Source organism: Aethalodelphis obliquidens, unplaced genomic scaffold, assembly GCF_003676395.1.
Source record: "Aethalodelphis obliquidens isolate GAN/ISIS:26980383/991018 unplaced genomic scaffold, ASM367639v1 scaffold20, whole genome shotgun sequence".
In the NCBI taxonomy this organism is placed as follows: domain Eukaryota; kingdom Metazoa; phylum Chordata; class Mammalia; order Artiodactyla; family Delphinidae; genus Aethalodelphis; species Aethalodelphis obliquidens.
The window spans coordinates 23,660,359-23,678,660 of NW_020837964.1; the positions used below are offsets into that span (position 1 = coordinate 23,660,359).

Here is an 18,302-nt window from a genome sequence, read left to right on the forward strand (position 1 = left end):
TGGAGCTCTCAAGTGTTCCTGTGTAGTTTAGTCATAGGTATTAGAATATTCAGAGCAATGATTTTCAAATATTTTTAAATAGCCTAACCCTCTTGTCAAACAATGCTTTACATAGAAACATTTGAAGTTGATACATTTGAAGGTTCAGCATTATGCTGTGGGCCGAGTAGGTCCACATGCCTCATCACGTTCCATCTTCTGAGGCATTGCTGCAGATTCTGCCCCGGCACAGAGTTGTGCCATATGCTTTTGTATATATAATGTCTATGATTTAACATGTATGTGTGTGTGTTTAGTGAAAGATATATACAAGTAGAAACAAAATAGTATTTGGTGAATCAAGACCTATACCTACACCTTACCCACCTATTGCCAGTTAACAGACATACTTCTACTTAATGTAAATCTCACACTGACTCTTTGAGGTAGTCTTATTCCTTTGGTGACATAGAAACTGAAGGTAAGAAAAGTAAAATGATTTGTTTAAAGTCACATGATGTTTAAATCACAAGCCAATGTTGGTGTTGAGGACTCAGTGGCTTCAAAATCCATATTCTTTCCGCTGTACCATGGTGTTGAATGACATGGCAAGGCTGACCAGTGAGGCACTCAGACCACAGGTGATAGCTCATGCAATGCCTGTTGTTTTTTACTCTTTATCCTTGAAATTGTCATAAAAGGTATTAACAGCAGACTTCAATGGCAGTAATTAGCCACATGAAATAAAAAGTGCATAACATCTTAAATGAGACCTTTTGTATCCTCCCAAACCTCACCATTAACTCAGCACACCCTAGATGCCAGTCTCCAGTGTGTGTCTATGTATAATTGCTGTTACTATTAATAAGGCTTATGTAGTCTCACAAAAGAAATTATAGGACCTATTGAATCAAAATTATGAATCCTTTAATAGTTCTTTATTGTGAATGAGCACACGGTATCCTGGTGATTCCTGTTGCATAGCCAACAGTTGTTTAAATGCTGGGTTATTTGTGGGCATATGCTCCATCTGTCAGGTGTCACAGAAACCTAAGGACATAAAAAAGTCCTTCTACCACCTAATGGTTTTCATCTGTTTGGTGAATTCAAGAGTTGACCCTTTAGAAGAAATAGCTAACAAGGACATAGATCAAGGTGTTAATTTGGAAGGTATTACAAAGAGAGGAAGCAAAACTCTCTATAAATATATCAGAAGACTTTGGAAAGGGATGTGAGGTACTAGAAATAAATGGGCTGCTGTCAGGCACACTTGGGTTCAAATATCTGTTCTTCTATTTGTTGTCCTGTGATGTAAATCATCTTTCAAAGGATCAGTGTTCAACGAGCATTAGTTCATTTTCCTTCTTTCCATATTTAGAACATAGATTTTTTTTTTTTTCTATTTCCAAAGAGGCACTGACAGAATTCAGGAGAAAAAAATAGAATAATTATTTATTTGGAATGGAGGAAAAGAATGATTGTAAACAAATGTGTTTATGCATACACAAGCATGCATACCTTTGGATTCCAAGACCATAGTCTATGGTTTTGATTCTTATTAGTTTGTATGTCCTGTAGCAGGTTGTTTACTCTGTGTCTCAGATTTTTCATCTGTAAAATGAGAATAATAAAAACTGTCTTGGGTGTGAGGATGACATAATGCATGTTAATCAGTTAGAACAATGCATGGCATATAGTAGGTTCTGTATATTTCCAGGTTTCTTCCTCTTCCATCTCTTCCTCTTTCTCATTCAACTTATCCTGCCACCTCCTGACCCAACCGTGGTAAGAGTCATCTTTGAAATAATGTTAGAGATTTTTTTTATTTGCTTTTTTAAAAAAATACATCTTTAATGGAGTATAACTTTGTTCCCCCGACCCCCGACTAAGAAGAACACTTTGGAAGTCAAATCATTTATGGAGTAAACAGTTACGTACTGTGAATCTTGATTTTAACATTTGATGATATGCACTTTCTCTAAGGAATAGTATATTGCGCTTTTGCAGAAAAATGACCCTACTTTAAAATGCTCTTAAAATTCATATTGCATGAAGCTTTGAAATACATGTGGGGTGATTCTTCTTTAATTACACATCATGCATTAATTATTTCCTAATGAGTTCAAATGGAGAAAAATAAAAATAGCACCAAAGAAATGTAATATGAAATTATTTTCTTTCTCTACCTAAAACCAACAAACAAGTAGACATAAGTTTTCTCCTCCAAATGGCAGCTTGGTTTGGTGGAAGATGAACATTGTGATTTTGAGCTATTCAATATCGTTGATAGTAACGCATTATTCCATCTAGATGGAGTCTTGACTGGGATAAGGAAGAACAGTGAGTATCCTGCTTTCTATTAGCTTCTGGATGTTCTATTTAAACAGCAAGAACAATAAAAAAAACTTCTTTTTTTAAATTGCATTTTTGTCTTGTTATCTAATCAGTTTGGCCGTATGTGATAGGCATTTGACAGTGTTGCCACCCCATGGTCTCACAGGCTTTAATTGGACAGTGGCAGTTTTCAATTCATGTAAGCGCACAGCTCCTTGGACCACCTCTGCAATTTCTCTCACACATATATTGTAATTATGTGTGTACCTCAGTGTGTGGACTATAAACATATGCTATATATTTGAATAAGAGTGCTGTCAACACTTTATTTTAGAAGTGTGTTAATGATGACTGAATAATAATGTGGATGGTAACACAGCAATATCCTGTGCCTGGATGATGTTTACATTACCAAATATATCTTCTTTTCAGAAGGATGAATTTTAAAGTAAGGAACAATTAGTGACTCTATGGAAATTGTATATTTAGAGTGTCTTATCAAGACGACTAAGAGATGTTTATCTTAAATTGTTTCTTTGCCAAAACAGGCAGGGATGTTAAAAATAGAAGGGTGAGTTTTAGTTCGAGTTGCAGTGACTAAAGATGACGACATGCCTGGATAAGAAGATTTTTTTAAGTGTTTATAGCTCTTTTTTTTTTTTTCCACAGAGACTAATATTTGTTTATCTTGATTATATTGCTCCATCAATCAACAAGATCCTGTATATTCATGAGTGCAATTTTTGAGTATGATGTTCTTTAACCTTCACATGAGCACACACTGACGATGCCTGGGAAGATTATTATTTTCAGCAACTTGCAGTAGAGAGGCAGATACAGATTTTCTTAAATTCTGATATTTGCTAGAAAGCTCAACTTGTTTTTCATGGGCAGCAAATACTGTTGGTTATCTTTGAAGAAATAAGCTAATTTTATTCATTCATAAATTAAAACAACCATTCTATTTTCTAAATTATAAATTTTGGATAAAATGTCTGGTAAATACTCAAGTCAGAATAGCCATAGTTTGTCTATCATTTGTTCTTTCCATTTTCCATTTTATGGTAAATGAGGTTCATAAAAAATTGTGGCTTGTTCCAGCCACCGAACCAATCACATGTTGCATTCCTTGAGTCAACAATCATACTTCACCATGAGCAGAGTGCTTTATGTGTACTGTCCATTTCATTACACAGGAGATTAAGCACATGTGTACTCAGGGCTGAGATTTACTTAAATTAATAATTTGTACTGCCTCAACAAAGACATCTTAAGTGAAACTGGCTCTGTTTCTTTTTCTTTCTTTCTTCTTCTGTTTTTTTTTTGTTTTTTTTTTTTTAATCCTGAGAGTGTGTGGTAGTGAAGGGTACCATGACCCTTAGTATAGTTTGGTGCCGCTGCCTTGATAGGTGTGAACATAGCAGCAGTTTTGTCCTCCCTTACATTTGCACTATCAACACAAATGTCAACACAGTGAGAAAGGCAAATAACTTTGACCTCCTGGATGCCCTGAAAGGTGCTCAGAAGTTCCCAGAGGTCTGTGAACCCATGCTTTGGGAACTGCTGCTCTAGACTTTCCTGTTTCTTTCTGTGCTCACTGACAGAGGTGGTTCATACAGAGGTAGGAACAACCTTGTAGCTTTGCTGCTTGCCAGAATTATTCTCGTACCTGATGAAAAAACTGGTCATTTTTTAACTTAACCATAGGAGATTAAACTTAGCTACCAGGACTACAGAAACATTCAATGCAATCTCCCCAGTCTTCCCCCATTGCTCCGGAATTGCCAGGTTTTACATACACGTACTAATAGGTAAATAATTTGTGCAGTGCTGAGCTGCAGTGAGCCTTTATCTCAGTACATGGTCACTTTCAAAGAACCCTCACTCTCATATCCAAAGATAATTCAACAGCAATTTATTCATTTAGTATAATCGCTCTGTCGTATGCCAAAGTGAAGTCTACATTTTTATAGTTAAATGAAACCTTAGAAACCTGATTCCCCTCTTGTATCTCTGAAAACTTTCACATTAGTGATGTGTCCCCAAATTTCTTCTCTCTCCTCAAATGCACCAACATTGAAAGTAAATAAACAATATGCAAAAAGCAAATCTTTTCTTCTAACCCCTGTCCATGTAACCTCTTTGTCACTTTTATTCTCTCTCCTTTCCACGTCTATTAGTTTCTGCCTTAGTAGCCCTTGAACTTGTCACTGCAAACAAACTAGCATATCTGATTAATAGGAAGAAGGTTAAAAGAAGGTTAAATGCAATCTATTTTTAGTGACCTAAGAGTCCACCAGGCCAGATAAAATTTTTCTCATGATCAGAATGAATGAAGAAGTTGTGAATGCACATCTCCATTAGAACTTTTTATCAAAATTACACAGAATACTGGGAGATAGAGTAGAGCTCTTTTCTTATATTCATAATTACATATTGGGCATCCATTATGCACTTAATAAATGTTGTCATATTACTAGTGTTGTTGAGGGTGCAAATGAAGGTTGTATTAGTTTAATTTTTTTTAGGGAAAGGTTAAATACGTGATTATTTGAGTAGATATTTCCCACTGGTAGATTGTGATTTGCGAAGTGTGTCTAATAATTCTCCAGCTTGACACTGTTATCTGCAAATCCCCCACTGCACCTCCCTCCCTCCATCTCCTAGGCTTGCTAGATTTCCCCAAAGCTTTTTCTACTGGCAAGGGCAAGTTTTCTCCTTTCCTGTCCCCTCACCTCCCCCACCTCAGGGAGGTTTCTATCATTAGGCTCGTCCCTACGGGAGGAGTCTGGGGACCTAGGACTCTGAGGTTAATTGGGTGTTACAGGTTTCCAGAGGTCATTAGATCTAGGACTCTGTTTCCTCCTGTGTGCCACAGGGATGACGACTCTGACCTTGACTTTAAGTCTCACAAGGCTCCTATTAAGCAAACAGGTAATACATGAAATGTAGGTTGAAAAAAAAGTCACTAAACAGGTTGTAGTTTTGTGAACAGTGAAGTCTTTTGTTTTACGTACTTCTGTTTTTCTTCCTCCGTGTTTGATTCTGGCACACAATGCTAAAATAATAAAATGAATATGAGCTTGAGAAGCAGATAGACTTGGATTTGAATCCTTTCTTCATCTCTTGCTACACGCGATATTGAGCAGTTGTTGAAAATTCTAATCAGTAGATTCTTAATCGGTAAACTGATGAGTCTCATATGTAGCTCGTAGGGTTGTTGTGACACTTAAATGAAATAGAAAATAAACGTATCTAGTATAAGGAAACTCTCAGTGTTCTTGGAGAAATGCCTAAATAATCAAATGAATGGGTTATTCCCTGTGCCTGGGTGGCGAGGGTAACTATATATTTTCTGAGGGAGTATGCATGATAGTATCATGATAGTATACTGAAAAAGTAAAGTAGCTATGCAAAGTGGAAGGATGTGTCTAAATAATCACAGGCTGTTTGAGCTATAAAACATCTGAAAAGTAACTTTATACGCTTTATTTTATAAGTGAAAGAAGCTATAAATAGAAGGATACAAGTTTTACCCACAGTCACTAGATATCTGATATGCAAACTTATCAACATTTCAACAATTTTATAATTGTATTGCTTGGAAATATTATATTAGTTTTCTGTTGTTGCTATGACAGATTATCACCAACATAGTAGCTTAACATAACATGAAGGTATTATCTTATGATTCTGTAGGTCAGAAGCCCAGCACAGGTCTCACTGGGCTAAGACAAATGAGTCTGACTGTGTTCTTTTCTGAAACTTCTAGAGGAAAATCTATTTCCTTTTCTAGAGGCTACCCATTTCTTGGCTATTGGTCCTTTCCTACATCTTCAAAGTCAGTAAGTTTGAATCTCTCTGACCATTATTCTGCAGTCGTATCTCCCTCTGACTACAGACAGAAAAGGTTCATCTTTTTTAAGGATGCATGTAATTAGATTGGGCTCACCTGTATAACCCAGAATAATCTACCCATTCCAGGGTCCTTAAATTAGTCACATCTGTAAAGGCCCTTTTGATAAGTAAGGTAACATATTTGTAGGTTCTGGTAATTAGGACATGGGTATCTTTTGGGGACTATATTTCTGTCTACAGCACCTAGAATCATAACCTATCAGTAGCATCACTGTAACTTACAGCCACCATTTTGCATAAGTAAGGTATTCATTGATAAGTAGCTGGTATGCTTTGGGAGGATATGTTCGTTTGCTAGAGCTGCCATAAATAAAATACAAGAGGCAGAGTAGCTTAAACAACAGAAATTTATTTTCTCACAGTTCTGGAAGCCAAAAGTCCAGGTGTCAGCAGGTTGGGTTTCTCCTAAGGTCTCTCTCCTTGGCTTGCAGGTAGCTGCCCTCCTGCTGCCTTTTCACATACCTCCTCACGTGGTCTTTCCTCTGTGCATGTGTATCCCTGATATTTCTCTGTGTGTCTAAGCTTCCTCTTCTTATAAGGACACCAATCAGATTGGATCAAGACCCATCTTAATTGTCTCATTTTAACTTAATCATCCTCTTTAATGGCTGTATCTCCAGATATAGTCACATTCTTTTCTTTTAAAATTTTTTAAATTTTTATTGAAGTATAGTTGATTTATAATGCCGTGTTAGTTGCAGGTGTACAGCACAGTGATTCAGGTATATATATATATATATAGGCACATTCTGAAGTACTGGAGCTTAGGGCTTCAGCATATGAATTTTGAGGAGAAACTATTGACCTCCTAACAGAGGACTTGAAAGGATTATTTACGTTTCTGTTTAAAAATGAAAAAAAATACTGTTTATTTTCGTAAAAGATGATGATGATGATGATTGCAGGAGATTTACAGATTTCCAACAGATCTATTTATAGTGTGAAAAGTAAGGGCATTTTCAGTCTTCAGGTTGTTCTTACTGTTGGTTATTTTTTTTTTAGCTAACTTCTAAGCTTTGTTGGCAGAATGGAGATGGAGTAAAGACACACACACACATACACAGACTCTTACACACATATTTATAGCATTGCAAGCTATATTATTAGCATCTGATTGCAGTACGTTGATGATATATTAGGTTCTATTTCCAAATCTTCACTATAGGAATGATACTTGGGAGAGTAGGAGTTAAAAAAAATTAAAAACGACTTTTACGTACAAACTATCCTTACAACAGTCAGGTAGTCTTTTTTGATAATGGTGCTAATGGCCTCATTAGTATCATTTTAATAAGAAGAAAGAAACTAAAATGGGGAAAATTAAAGTCCAAAATCATATCCACTAGTTTTAATTCAAATCGGGTTTTTTGATTGTCATTTATCTAAAAGGAAGGATGCTTGTGAATCTATGTAGCCATCTTCTCATGCACTCTTTTGTGCACCCATGCATTCTCCAACAAAACCATTTACCTACCCATCCTCTTCCTCTTAATTTTTTTTATCAACACATTTATCCATTCATCACTCCACCCATCAATCCATTCACCTACCCATTGAGCAGTCAGACTTGGAAATGTGATTATTTCTGTGAAATCTGTGCTTTGGTCGTGACGCTCTGCTTTCCTAGGGAGGCTCTGAATGAGACAGTTTACAATGCTCAAGGAGTAGGAGTGGGTAACACAGCTAAGTTATTATCAGGCTTTTTGATCACAGAAAAAAATGATTCACTAATGGCACACCCTATTCTATGGCCCAAACTAAATCCCAGGTTTATGTGTTTCATTTTTAACTTCAACTGCAATGTTCTTCCAAATTCATGGCATTTTGATTATCTCACAGTGCCTTTATAAATAGAGAATTTCAGAGAGAATAGATGACTGTCATTTGGTTATCCACGGTGTTCTTTCCCACTGTGATCTTGTCAGTTTTTGGATAACAATATATATCCTGTTTAGCAAGTAACGGTGATTACCACATCTGAAATCTATCTCATATTTTCAACTCCTATTAGGACTCTGGTTAATCAAGTTCTTTGCAAACATAAAGGGCATTGACACAACATTTTTATATTTTCTTTTTTCCTTTTTCCACAGTACAACTGAAGGCTTCACTGTAAACTGATCTTTGGATAATATCCTGAATATCTGTTTTAAATATCCATATCGGTTTAAAATCTACTTCTTTTGTTTGGCTAGTAATCCTGGGTGTCTTCTTTTAGTCCTATTCACCTTGCTTATATTGTATATTACTATATTGTCTATTTATTTTGCACAAAATTTCCCCCTCTCATATCTATATCTTTACTATCTTTATCTATACATCTATTGAGACAGAAAATTTTAAAAGAAATCTGTGAAGAGTGATGGTTTAGTTGCAAAGTAAACATGCTCCAAAGATCTTTGTCTGAGAATCTCTCATAATTTATAGTTGAACTCCCAAGTCCTATGTCTGCTTTACTGTAAGACAGGAAATAGGACTGTGAGAGAGAATAATTTGTTATGTTTTCCCCAAATCAATCTTTTAGTGAGAAACTCTGTGGTCCTTCCACCCACCCACTCACCAGTATGTCCATCTGTTCATTCATGTATCCGTTCATAGTATTTAATGTGCTTTGGAACCTAAATGGAAAAACGGCTGAGACTCTTACTCAGCTAGCCATCCCTCTATCTATTATTTTTTATGCATGCATTGCCCAATAAAACCATCTGTCTATCCATTTTCCTCCGCTTAATTCTGTTATCAACCAGTTTATCCATCCATCCAGTCATTCATTCATCCATCCACTCCTTGATCCATTCACCTAAATCTTTTTAGTAATAGGTCTACAATTACTATTCACCCACACTCTTGAGCACACAAGCATTTATTCAATGGCCCAATGCACATTGATCACCCTCCCCCTACTTCTAGGCTTACAGTTTTTGAGTAACAAGAAAGAAAAATGAAGTACATTTTAAATACCTTACAATTTTATTTGTCGATTACACGTCACTAAAGCTGTAAAAAAAGTAAAAACTTCCAGATACATATACTATCATTACTTCCTGAGCCAGTGAATAAGTACCAAATATGTGACTATACGCTCAATATAAGAATGCCCAATGTAAGAGTTTAAGCCACTTTGTACCAAGATCATTTGACTCAAGAAGTGACATTCTTGGGAGAAAATATTTGCAAACGGAGCAACTGACAAAGGATTAATCTCCAAAATATACAAATAGCTCAGGCAGCTCAATATCAAAAAAACAAAAAACCGAATCAAAAACTGGGCAGAAGACCTAAATACCTAAATAGACATTTATCCAAAGAAGACATACAGATGGCCAACAAACACATGAAAAGATGCTCAACATTTGGAAGTGTATATATGTCAGTGCTACTCTTTCACTTTGTCCCAGCTTACACTTCCCCCTCCCCATACCCTCAAGTGTATTCTCTACATCTGTGTCTTTATTCCTGTCCTGCCCCTAGGTTCGTCAGAACCATTTTTTTTTTTTTTTTTTAATAGATAGCTAGTGGGAAGCAGCTGCATCGCACAGGGAGATCAGCTCGGTGCTTTGTGACCACCTAGAGGGGTGGGCTGGGGGTGTGGGAGGGAGATGAAAGAGAGAGGGGATATGGGGATATATGTGTACATATAGCTGATTCACTTTGTTGTACAGAGAAACTAACACAACACTGTAAAACAATTATACTCCAATAAAGATGTTTAAAAAAAAGAAGATGCTCAACATCACTAATTATTAGAGAAATGCAAATCAAAATTACAATGAGGTATCACCTCACACCAGTCAGAATGGCCATCATCAGAAAATCTGCAAACAATAAATGCTGGGGAGCGTGTGGAGAAAAGGGAACCCTCTTGCACTGTTGGTGGGAATGTAAATTGCTACAGCCGCTATGGAGAACAGTATGGAGGTTCCTTAAAAAACTAAAAGTAGAATTAACCATATGACCCAGCAATCCCACTACTGGGCATATACCCTGAGAAAACCATAATTCAAAAAGACACATGTACCCCAGTGTTCATTGCAGCACTATTTACAATAGCCAGGACATGGAAGCAACCTAAATGTCCATCAACAGAGGAATGGATAAAGAAGACGTGGTACATATATACAATGGAATGTTACTCAGCTATAAAAAGGAACGAAATTGGGTCATTTGTAGAGACGTGGACGGACCTTGAGACTGTCATACAGAGTGAAGCCAGAAAGAGAAAAACAAATATATTAACACATATATGTGGAATCTAGAAAAATGGTATAGATGATCTTATTTGCAAAGCAGAAATAGAGACAGAAGTAGAGAACAAACGTGTGGATACCAAGGGGGAAGGGGCAGGTGGATTGAATTGGGAGATTGGGATTGACATATATACACTATTGATACTATGTATAAAATAGATAACTAATGAGAACCTACTGTATAGCACAGGGAACCCTGCTCAATGCTCTGTGGTGACCTAAATGGGAAGGAAATCCAAAAAAGAGGGGATATATAGCTGATTCACTTTGCTGTACAGTAGAAACTAACACAACATTATAAAGCAACTATACTCCAATAAAAAAAAAGGAAGTGACATTTCTTATATTCACTACAGAGTAATGTTGCATGTTGAAGTCTATGTTGTTAGATGTATTTTTCTTGGAAAGCAGTTCCAGGTTTGGCAGAACTTATCATTGTAATTCCAAAATTCAATCTCCACAAGAATCCACCCTATATGCAGTTTTACTTGAATATTTTGGCTCCTAAAAGGTATCATGCCTTTATCTATTATCTACTGTCACATTTTAATCATTACAAAAACCCTATAGATAGGTTGTTAAACCTGTTATTAAAGCATTTTACAAATAAGGACACTGAAATCTGGGGAGGTTAAGTAAATCCCTCAGTATCTTACAGTTTTTTCTATTTCTTATCAGGCTCTCATTCTGGTTCCCATAATCTGAATTACTACTATATTAATCTTTGGTTGCCTTAGAGAAACATATTGACTTCCAACCCTGTAAGATTTAATATGTTAACCAGGATGTTATCAACATACATAAGAAATTATGTGTCCAATTGAAAGGAATTCATTGTCTTTTTTTTTTTTTTTTTACCTGTGGTTGCTTAAATATCGGAGCCTCTACCTCATTACTTAAAGGAAAAGAAAAAATCTGAGAATACAAAACTTAAGCATGCTAGAGCATTTTTAAGACCGTTTTTGTAGGATGGGCATACTTATGCTGTTTTTTCCCATGGCATCATTATGGAATTGATCCATCTAATTCTCCTTTCTCTGAATCCTATCAACAAGGATAATTTGGCTTCACTTGTGTGTGGGTCTTTATATGAAGAGAATTTTTGCTCATCATGATCACTTAAATAGTCGAAATACTATTTATCATTGATATGTTGCCTTTAAAAAAATTGGGCTTGGGAACTTTCTTTGTTGGCGTCGGGCTAAGAGAGATGGATTTGCTATAAGGCTGACACATCATGTTTCCAAACCTATAAAGCTGCGGTCCAGACAAGATAGTAGCAAATTTGCCAAGGTCATGAATGTTGGCTTGGTAAACAGCTGGCCAGCCTCTTCATGTCAATATTCTCCATTTGCATTCCTATTAGTTGAGCATACTGCCTTTCTATTTCTATGTCTACTCTATTTCAAACTTTTTTAGGATGAACTGTACTGCATGATTTCATACAAGTAGCTTCTAAATATATATAGGAAATTTCTACTGCCATATAGGGACAGAATAGAGAGACTTCTCCATTCTGCCTCCTTCTCATCTAGTGAAATAGGAGGTCTCCAGACTAACTAGGTATGCTTTCCTGGGGATCTCTCTAGAACTATGCTAAAATGTGTATGCTCTGAAATCTGATTTACTGGGTTACATCTGGTTCTGTTATTTGTTAGTCATGTGAGCTTGAGAAAGTCCATATATTTACTGAACCTGTGCCTCTCATCCTTGTAAAATCACTGGTAAGGTGCAGGAAGTTATGGTAGGTCCTGTGCAGACAAAACAGCAATTAGACTTCACTGAGCATTTGCTATGTACCATGTACAATGCTTGTTGTTGGAAGATTGTTGACTAATGTACCTAGAGGCCCGCTGTGGAACTTAACCATTTAAAGGAGTAACACAAGTAACGCATTCCTAATTCTGACTATAATTTCAGGTCCCTGCAGCCAAAAGCAGCAGTTCACTCAGACTTGCTTCCAATTTTCTATTTCTCTGGGCACTGGTCCCCTTGGCCAGGTTAAGCTGTTCAGTATACACATCAGCAGCTGACACGGAATGCAAAGACCACACATCTGAGATATCAGGACGCTACACATTTGCCTCCTGTAAAACATTAGAATTTTTTTGTCAAAGTAGAGGTCACTTCCAGTGTTGAATGCTCTGTTCTAGTCTTTTAATCGGGGATTGTGTCTTCTTTAGCCTTTCACTCCATAAGACAAATTTAAGAGTCATTTGGTTTATATGAGAATGACTTTGAGGACTGTTATCATTTCACTGAATTATTTCCTTAGAGTGTATGATCATGAGAGTAAGTGCATATTCCCAACTTGATCTTACTAATATGCTGGGGTGTTTTTATGTCTATTACCTGGCTTTAGTTTTATAATTTGTTTCTGCACATTGTTAAGAGTGGAGTGACTGAGCCATAAAGAACAGACTTGTGGTTGCCTAGGGGGAGGAGGAGCAGTGGAGGGAAGGATTGGGAGTTTGGGGGTTAGCAGATGCAAACTAGTATATATAGAATGCATAAACAACAAGGTCCTAGTGTATAGCATAGGGAACTGTATTTGATATCTTATAATAAACCATAAATGAAAAGAATATGAAAAAGAATATATATATATATATATATCTGAGTCACTTTGTTGTACAGCAGAAATTAACACAACATTGTAAATCAACAATACTTCAGTAAAATAAATGAAAAAAAAAGAGTGGTATGACTGGATGGAATAATTATTTAGATTTACTGATGTGGTATAACATTTCAGCATATAAAGGCATTTTACAAGTTATGTGGTCCATCCTAACATCTTCACCTCTCCTACCCCATCTCCCACCATCATATGATGCTTCGTTTAGCTCTAAAGCAGAAGAACCAGCGGTTGTCTAGTTCTGCTTGAATACAACGATGGACTCAAACTCATTCTCGAATGGACCATTTCATGTTGGGTCAGCATCTTTTGTGAGATGTTCTATAGTGCACGAGAAGGCTGAACTACAAGTTAAAATAAGTAGATTTCAAGTCAGACTCCTGGTCCTTGTTGTGGAAGAACGGTTCAGGAACATGAAAGTATTCTCTTCTTATACCCTCTTGCACTTTTTCTCTACCGGCCCTTTCACTCTCCTAGCAGCCTAAATATGCACCTGATCTAGAGTGAATTCCTGCACTCTTATCATTTAGGTCAAAAACTTATACTGTGCTAGGTTTCTGGTCCCATCTTTGATGTTAATTGATTATAACTTAAGGATTAGATTATCCGTCTGTTCGCTGACATTATCTCCCTGACAGGTACCTGGTAGATAGGGAGAGTACAGTGTAAGATTTAATATTATTTAAGTGCTGTTCTTTCCAAGGGAGCGCAGATTGATGAAAAACAGGCAACAGTGATAGAGATTCATGTTGTAGTGATCCCCGTTAACCCCTTTGGGTTTCAAAAGATGCTGATTCTCTCCCTGTAACTTAGACTTCTCTAAAGGAAGAGAGGAAAGTTGAGAAACCTCTTAGGATTTCCTTTTGGAGGGAGTGGAACTTCAAAGTAAGTTCTGATGTCAGAGCTACCGATTTTCCGATGAGGTGCTGATTTTCCCCATAGTTCACTGAATCCTACTCCTCATCACTCACTCTCCAGGAAAAGTTGGGCAGCATGGTAATTAAATCATTCTTTCGTATTAACATAGGCACTCAGAGGAGAATTTATCTTCTCTAGGCTCTACTGTACTAGGAGTGCTGTAGTGTCCTCAGGAATCTTGTAGGAGAAGGTAGAAAAGTAGTTTGTACTTTTTTTTTTCTTTGACAGCCAGAGGGGAGATAAGGGTGATTCTGTTGAAGACTGGGGTGGCGGGGGCTCTTATTCTGAGAACAGTGATGTGTGTATATTAGATACTTGTTGTCTGTTGTCCATCTATTATTCATCCATTGCCATCCATCCATCCATCCATCCGTCCATCCATCCATTCATCCATCCACTCATGTTTCCATCTATGTTCCCTCTACTATGTCTCAGTTGTTTTGCTGGGGGCTACAGTTGAATGCATATTTGAGGGAACTCAAGGGCTTTGCATTTAGAGTGGATAAGATTTTAGCTCACTGAACCTAACTTTTCTAAATTTCTTTACTCTCTTCTTTAAATTACTGTTTTGAAAGTAAAATGAGGCAATGTTCTTTCCTTCCCTTCTTTTGCATTCACCTTACCTACTCCACAAATATTGTTTGAGCTCCAACAACATGACAGGCACCTTACTAGGCAGTGGGAATGCAAAGGAGAGTGGAGATGCAAGAGCTTCTTCCCGTGGCTTTTAAAGTTTAAACTTGTATTTTAATTAAGGGATATTTTGAAAATATATGAAAGACAGTAAAGGTGTAATTATATTGATACTCACAATTCAACTCAATTATGTAGCAGTCCCGTTATGATCCCTCAAATCGAAGACTTAATATGAATGACTGGATCGCTCGTTGCACACCTGATACTCAGCGCTTCTCCTACGAGGCTGCTGTGAGTGACCACCGGGATCCGTCTGGTTGTAGATGAGACAGATCATGGGTGCTGGGCTGCGCTTGGGAACGCAGATTGAGGTAGCTTTGTGAATTGCTGTCTAAGTTTTCCCTCTGATCTCTTTTCCTTTGCTTCTGAGACTTTTGCTTATGGGCACGCACCAAGCACTGTGATTTAGTAAAACAAACTATTATGATGCCAGGCTTCTTACTGAAACCTTGTGTTTATGGACTCTTGTTGCTTTATAGTCAAATCTGAATTCTATCTTGCCTTCAAAACTCTGTGTAATCTGACCCCTGCCTTGCTTTTTATTCTTATTTCCTGCTTCTTCTCGTTTCCTGAAGTCAGTGCGATGTTAAATCATCTTTTCCCACTTACTATGCTCTCTCTTATCTCTGGATCTTCACCCATTCCCTCCCTCTTTGAGATCTGGAGTTTTCATCATTACTTGTTTGTAGTGGCCTTTTCTGTTCCTCCAAGCTCCACTTTCTGAGTTAAGTAAACTTAATATATGCACTCAAACCTTTAGAGCATGCATTTGAATCCAGGAAATTTCCTTTAAAGCTTCTGCTGTTAAGATCACCACTTGCTGATAGTACATTCTATGGAAAAGTTCCCTAAAAATCTCTGAATCTTAACTGTTTCATGGGTGAAATGGCAAAGTGTTCTCTGGTTGGCTGTGAGAAAAACATTACATGTATACATGTATTGAATAAAATGTTTACCAGGTAATATGTAGTTAATACGTGTGGTAGTAACAATAACAACAGCAAATATTTTCTGTTTATTTGTGTTTATCTCCCACTAACCTATGGGTCTTTGAGGGCAGAGACCATGTCTGTGTTGTTTGTAATCATATTTTGTGCGTATTTAATCAGTGAATGGATGAGGTATTTTTGTACCACAGCCAGGCCAACCAGTCTTACCATCCCAGCCAGTTTGCATGTGGCCCTTATGCTGCTCTAATTAGCAGAAGCAGCTCTTGGGAGAGATGGTCCTCACACTTTCAGATGATGCACAAATGTGTGAAAATGTGGTGCGTTTGGGATACCTTTGGTACCATAATCTCACAGAGAGCGTCCTGGGGTGGGATATATTGACAAGAACAGTCTTGATGCATTGAAGTGAGCAGGTTTTAACAGATATGTGAAGACCAACCAAAAAAGCAGCAGCTTATCATCAGGTATTCCGAAGCCTGAGGTCCAGATCTGGAGTTTTATGAGCATTTGCTGCCTGTAATTGCTATTCTTGCATACCCACAGGTCTTTTATTTGTAATGTCAAGTTGGTTACCTGAACAAGCCATGTGCAAGAGTGTGTTTGAGTGTGTGTGATCCAAATTACAGGATGAAATGAATGAATATAGAAATGCAGTACTCTGCCTTTCAAGATCATGAGGGCTCTGGATTTTGCTGAGATTTGCTAAAAATAAATTTCAGAAGAAAGAGGAAGCACACAGTGTTTGCTAAGAGTTCTTTCAGGATGGAATCTTGGGAACTTTTCACTCAGCTTGCAACTGGGCTTTATTATAGTGTTTTCAGATAGTCGTATATAGTTGAGGATGCTATGAAGTAAAAATGGTTTTAGTTATTGTACACTTAATATACCAACTTTCATTTTTCTCTGTTTTTCAAATAGATCATCTCAGATTCTAAAACCAATTCTGTAGGGTAGATGTTTTATCCCCATATTAGAAGCAAAGTAACTGAAGCTCAAATAAATGTGTTAATTTCTCCAGTTTATATAGTTAGAGAGACCTGAGTCTTAGCTTTGTGTTTTTTCAAAAACCTATGCTTTTCCCTTCTCCCTCAGTTATTTCTAAACACAAAGGATCATCAAAACCTGGGAGTACGATACAATTTACTAATCAGAGGCTATTGATAAATATAAGGAAAATGTGGTGCAAATAAGTTCTAATATAAGTAATAGTAGCAGCATTTTGAATGTCTTAATTTTTAATAGCAAAAATGTGATGGGCAAGAGTGACACATACCAATACCTCTGTGTCTTAGTGATGCCTGTATATGAATGGAAACGTCCATGAATCATATTTTATTCAAAATTTTCTTTTTTAATAAAAATGCTAATGGAAATGTTAAAATGCACATAAATTAAAATGGTCATAAATTAGGATTAATATCATATTAATGAATTATAATCCTACATTCATTAAGATAAAGTGGCATTTCAATATTTGCTCTTGTTAATAAGTTCAATACAATAAATGAAAGGGATACATTTTGAGATTCAGTAAGTATTTGATGTAATCTTATGCTTTAGCTTTTTAAAGTATTCAAAAGTAAAATAGGAGATCTAGATGCATTTGGATTCTTTGTTGCTGTTTTTATGTCTTTAAAAAAATCTTTTCATTTATTGAGGCACTAAATACAATTTAAATTGGCAAAGAACGCAATCACTGAATGAAAGTGATCCCAAGAGAATGCAATGTCTTTTGAGCTTCTAGGAGTTTCTTTGCACAAGACTTTTTTTTCAATATATACATATGTATATTTTTTAAGGAGCAAGTGTTTGAAATCTCCTGATGCAAGAACTATAACTATACTGGCATTTAAGTAACTGGATTAAGCTGAAAATATGTACATTTGAGCAGTATTTTGCAAATATAATTCAGTTAATTTTCCTTTTAAAAATGCAAACTAAAAATATATATATTCTTGTTTTATTTTAGTTTTTTTAACAGGAGTCAACATAGTATAAAAAAGAAGCACCCTGTATCAGGAGTCTCCCTCTAAGGAATAAACGGTGAAAATTTGAAAGCCAGGGATTCTGTTTTCCCCAGTACCTACTAAAATGTTTGAGGCAGAGTAGGTGTTCAATAAATATTTGTTGCCATGATCTAAGGTGGATCTGCATCCCTGCTGCGAAGTTTTCATTTCTCTAAGAAGTCCCATTTCTGGAAAATGTGCTCCCATAATCTGGCCTCAGTCATCTTTGTGAAATGGGAATAATTTTCCTGGACCAGAAGAATTGTGTAAATCAAAGGGGAAAAAAAAGCCTTACATAAACATAAGATCTTAATATATATCAGATTATTAGAATTATTTCTGTTTTTATGAATAGAGCAGCCAGATCTGAGTTGAATTTTAGGTCTACTACACTTGATTCCATCAAAAGGAAACCTTGAAGATGTTATAATATGCCTTGTCAAACTTCCCTTTTCTCATGTTTCATATGATATATTCTAACTCAGTGACTTTTGGAAGAATTACGGGGATTATCATATGAGAAGTGATTCATATAGCTCTTGGCACACAGATAGTAACCCATAAAAGATAACTAATAATAATAACTTTAAATAAATGTATTAACAAATTAAAAAGC

General features: G+C 36.5%; 1 protein-coding gene across 1 annotated transcript in view; it reads left to right on the forward strand.

Annotated features, from left to right (window-relative positions):
- Positions 1-18,302, forward strand: part of CDH8 (cadherin 8) — a 386,699-nt gene that overhangs the window by 113,314 nt on the left and 255,083 nt on the right. The window lies entirely within an intron of this gene.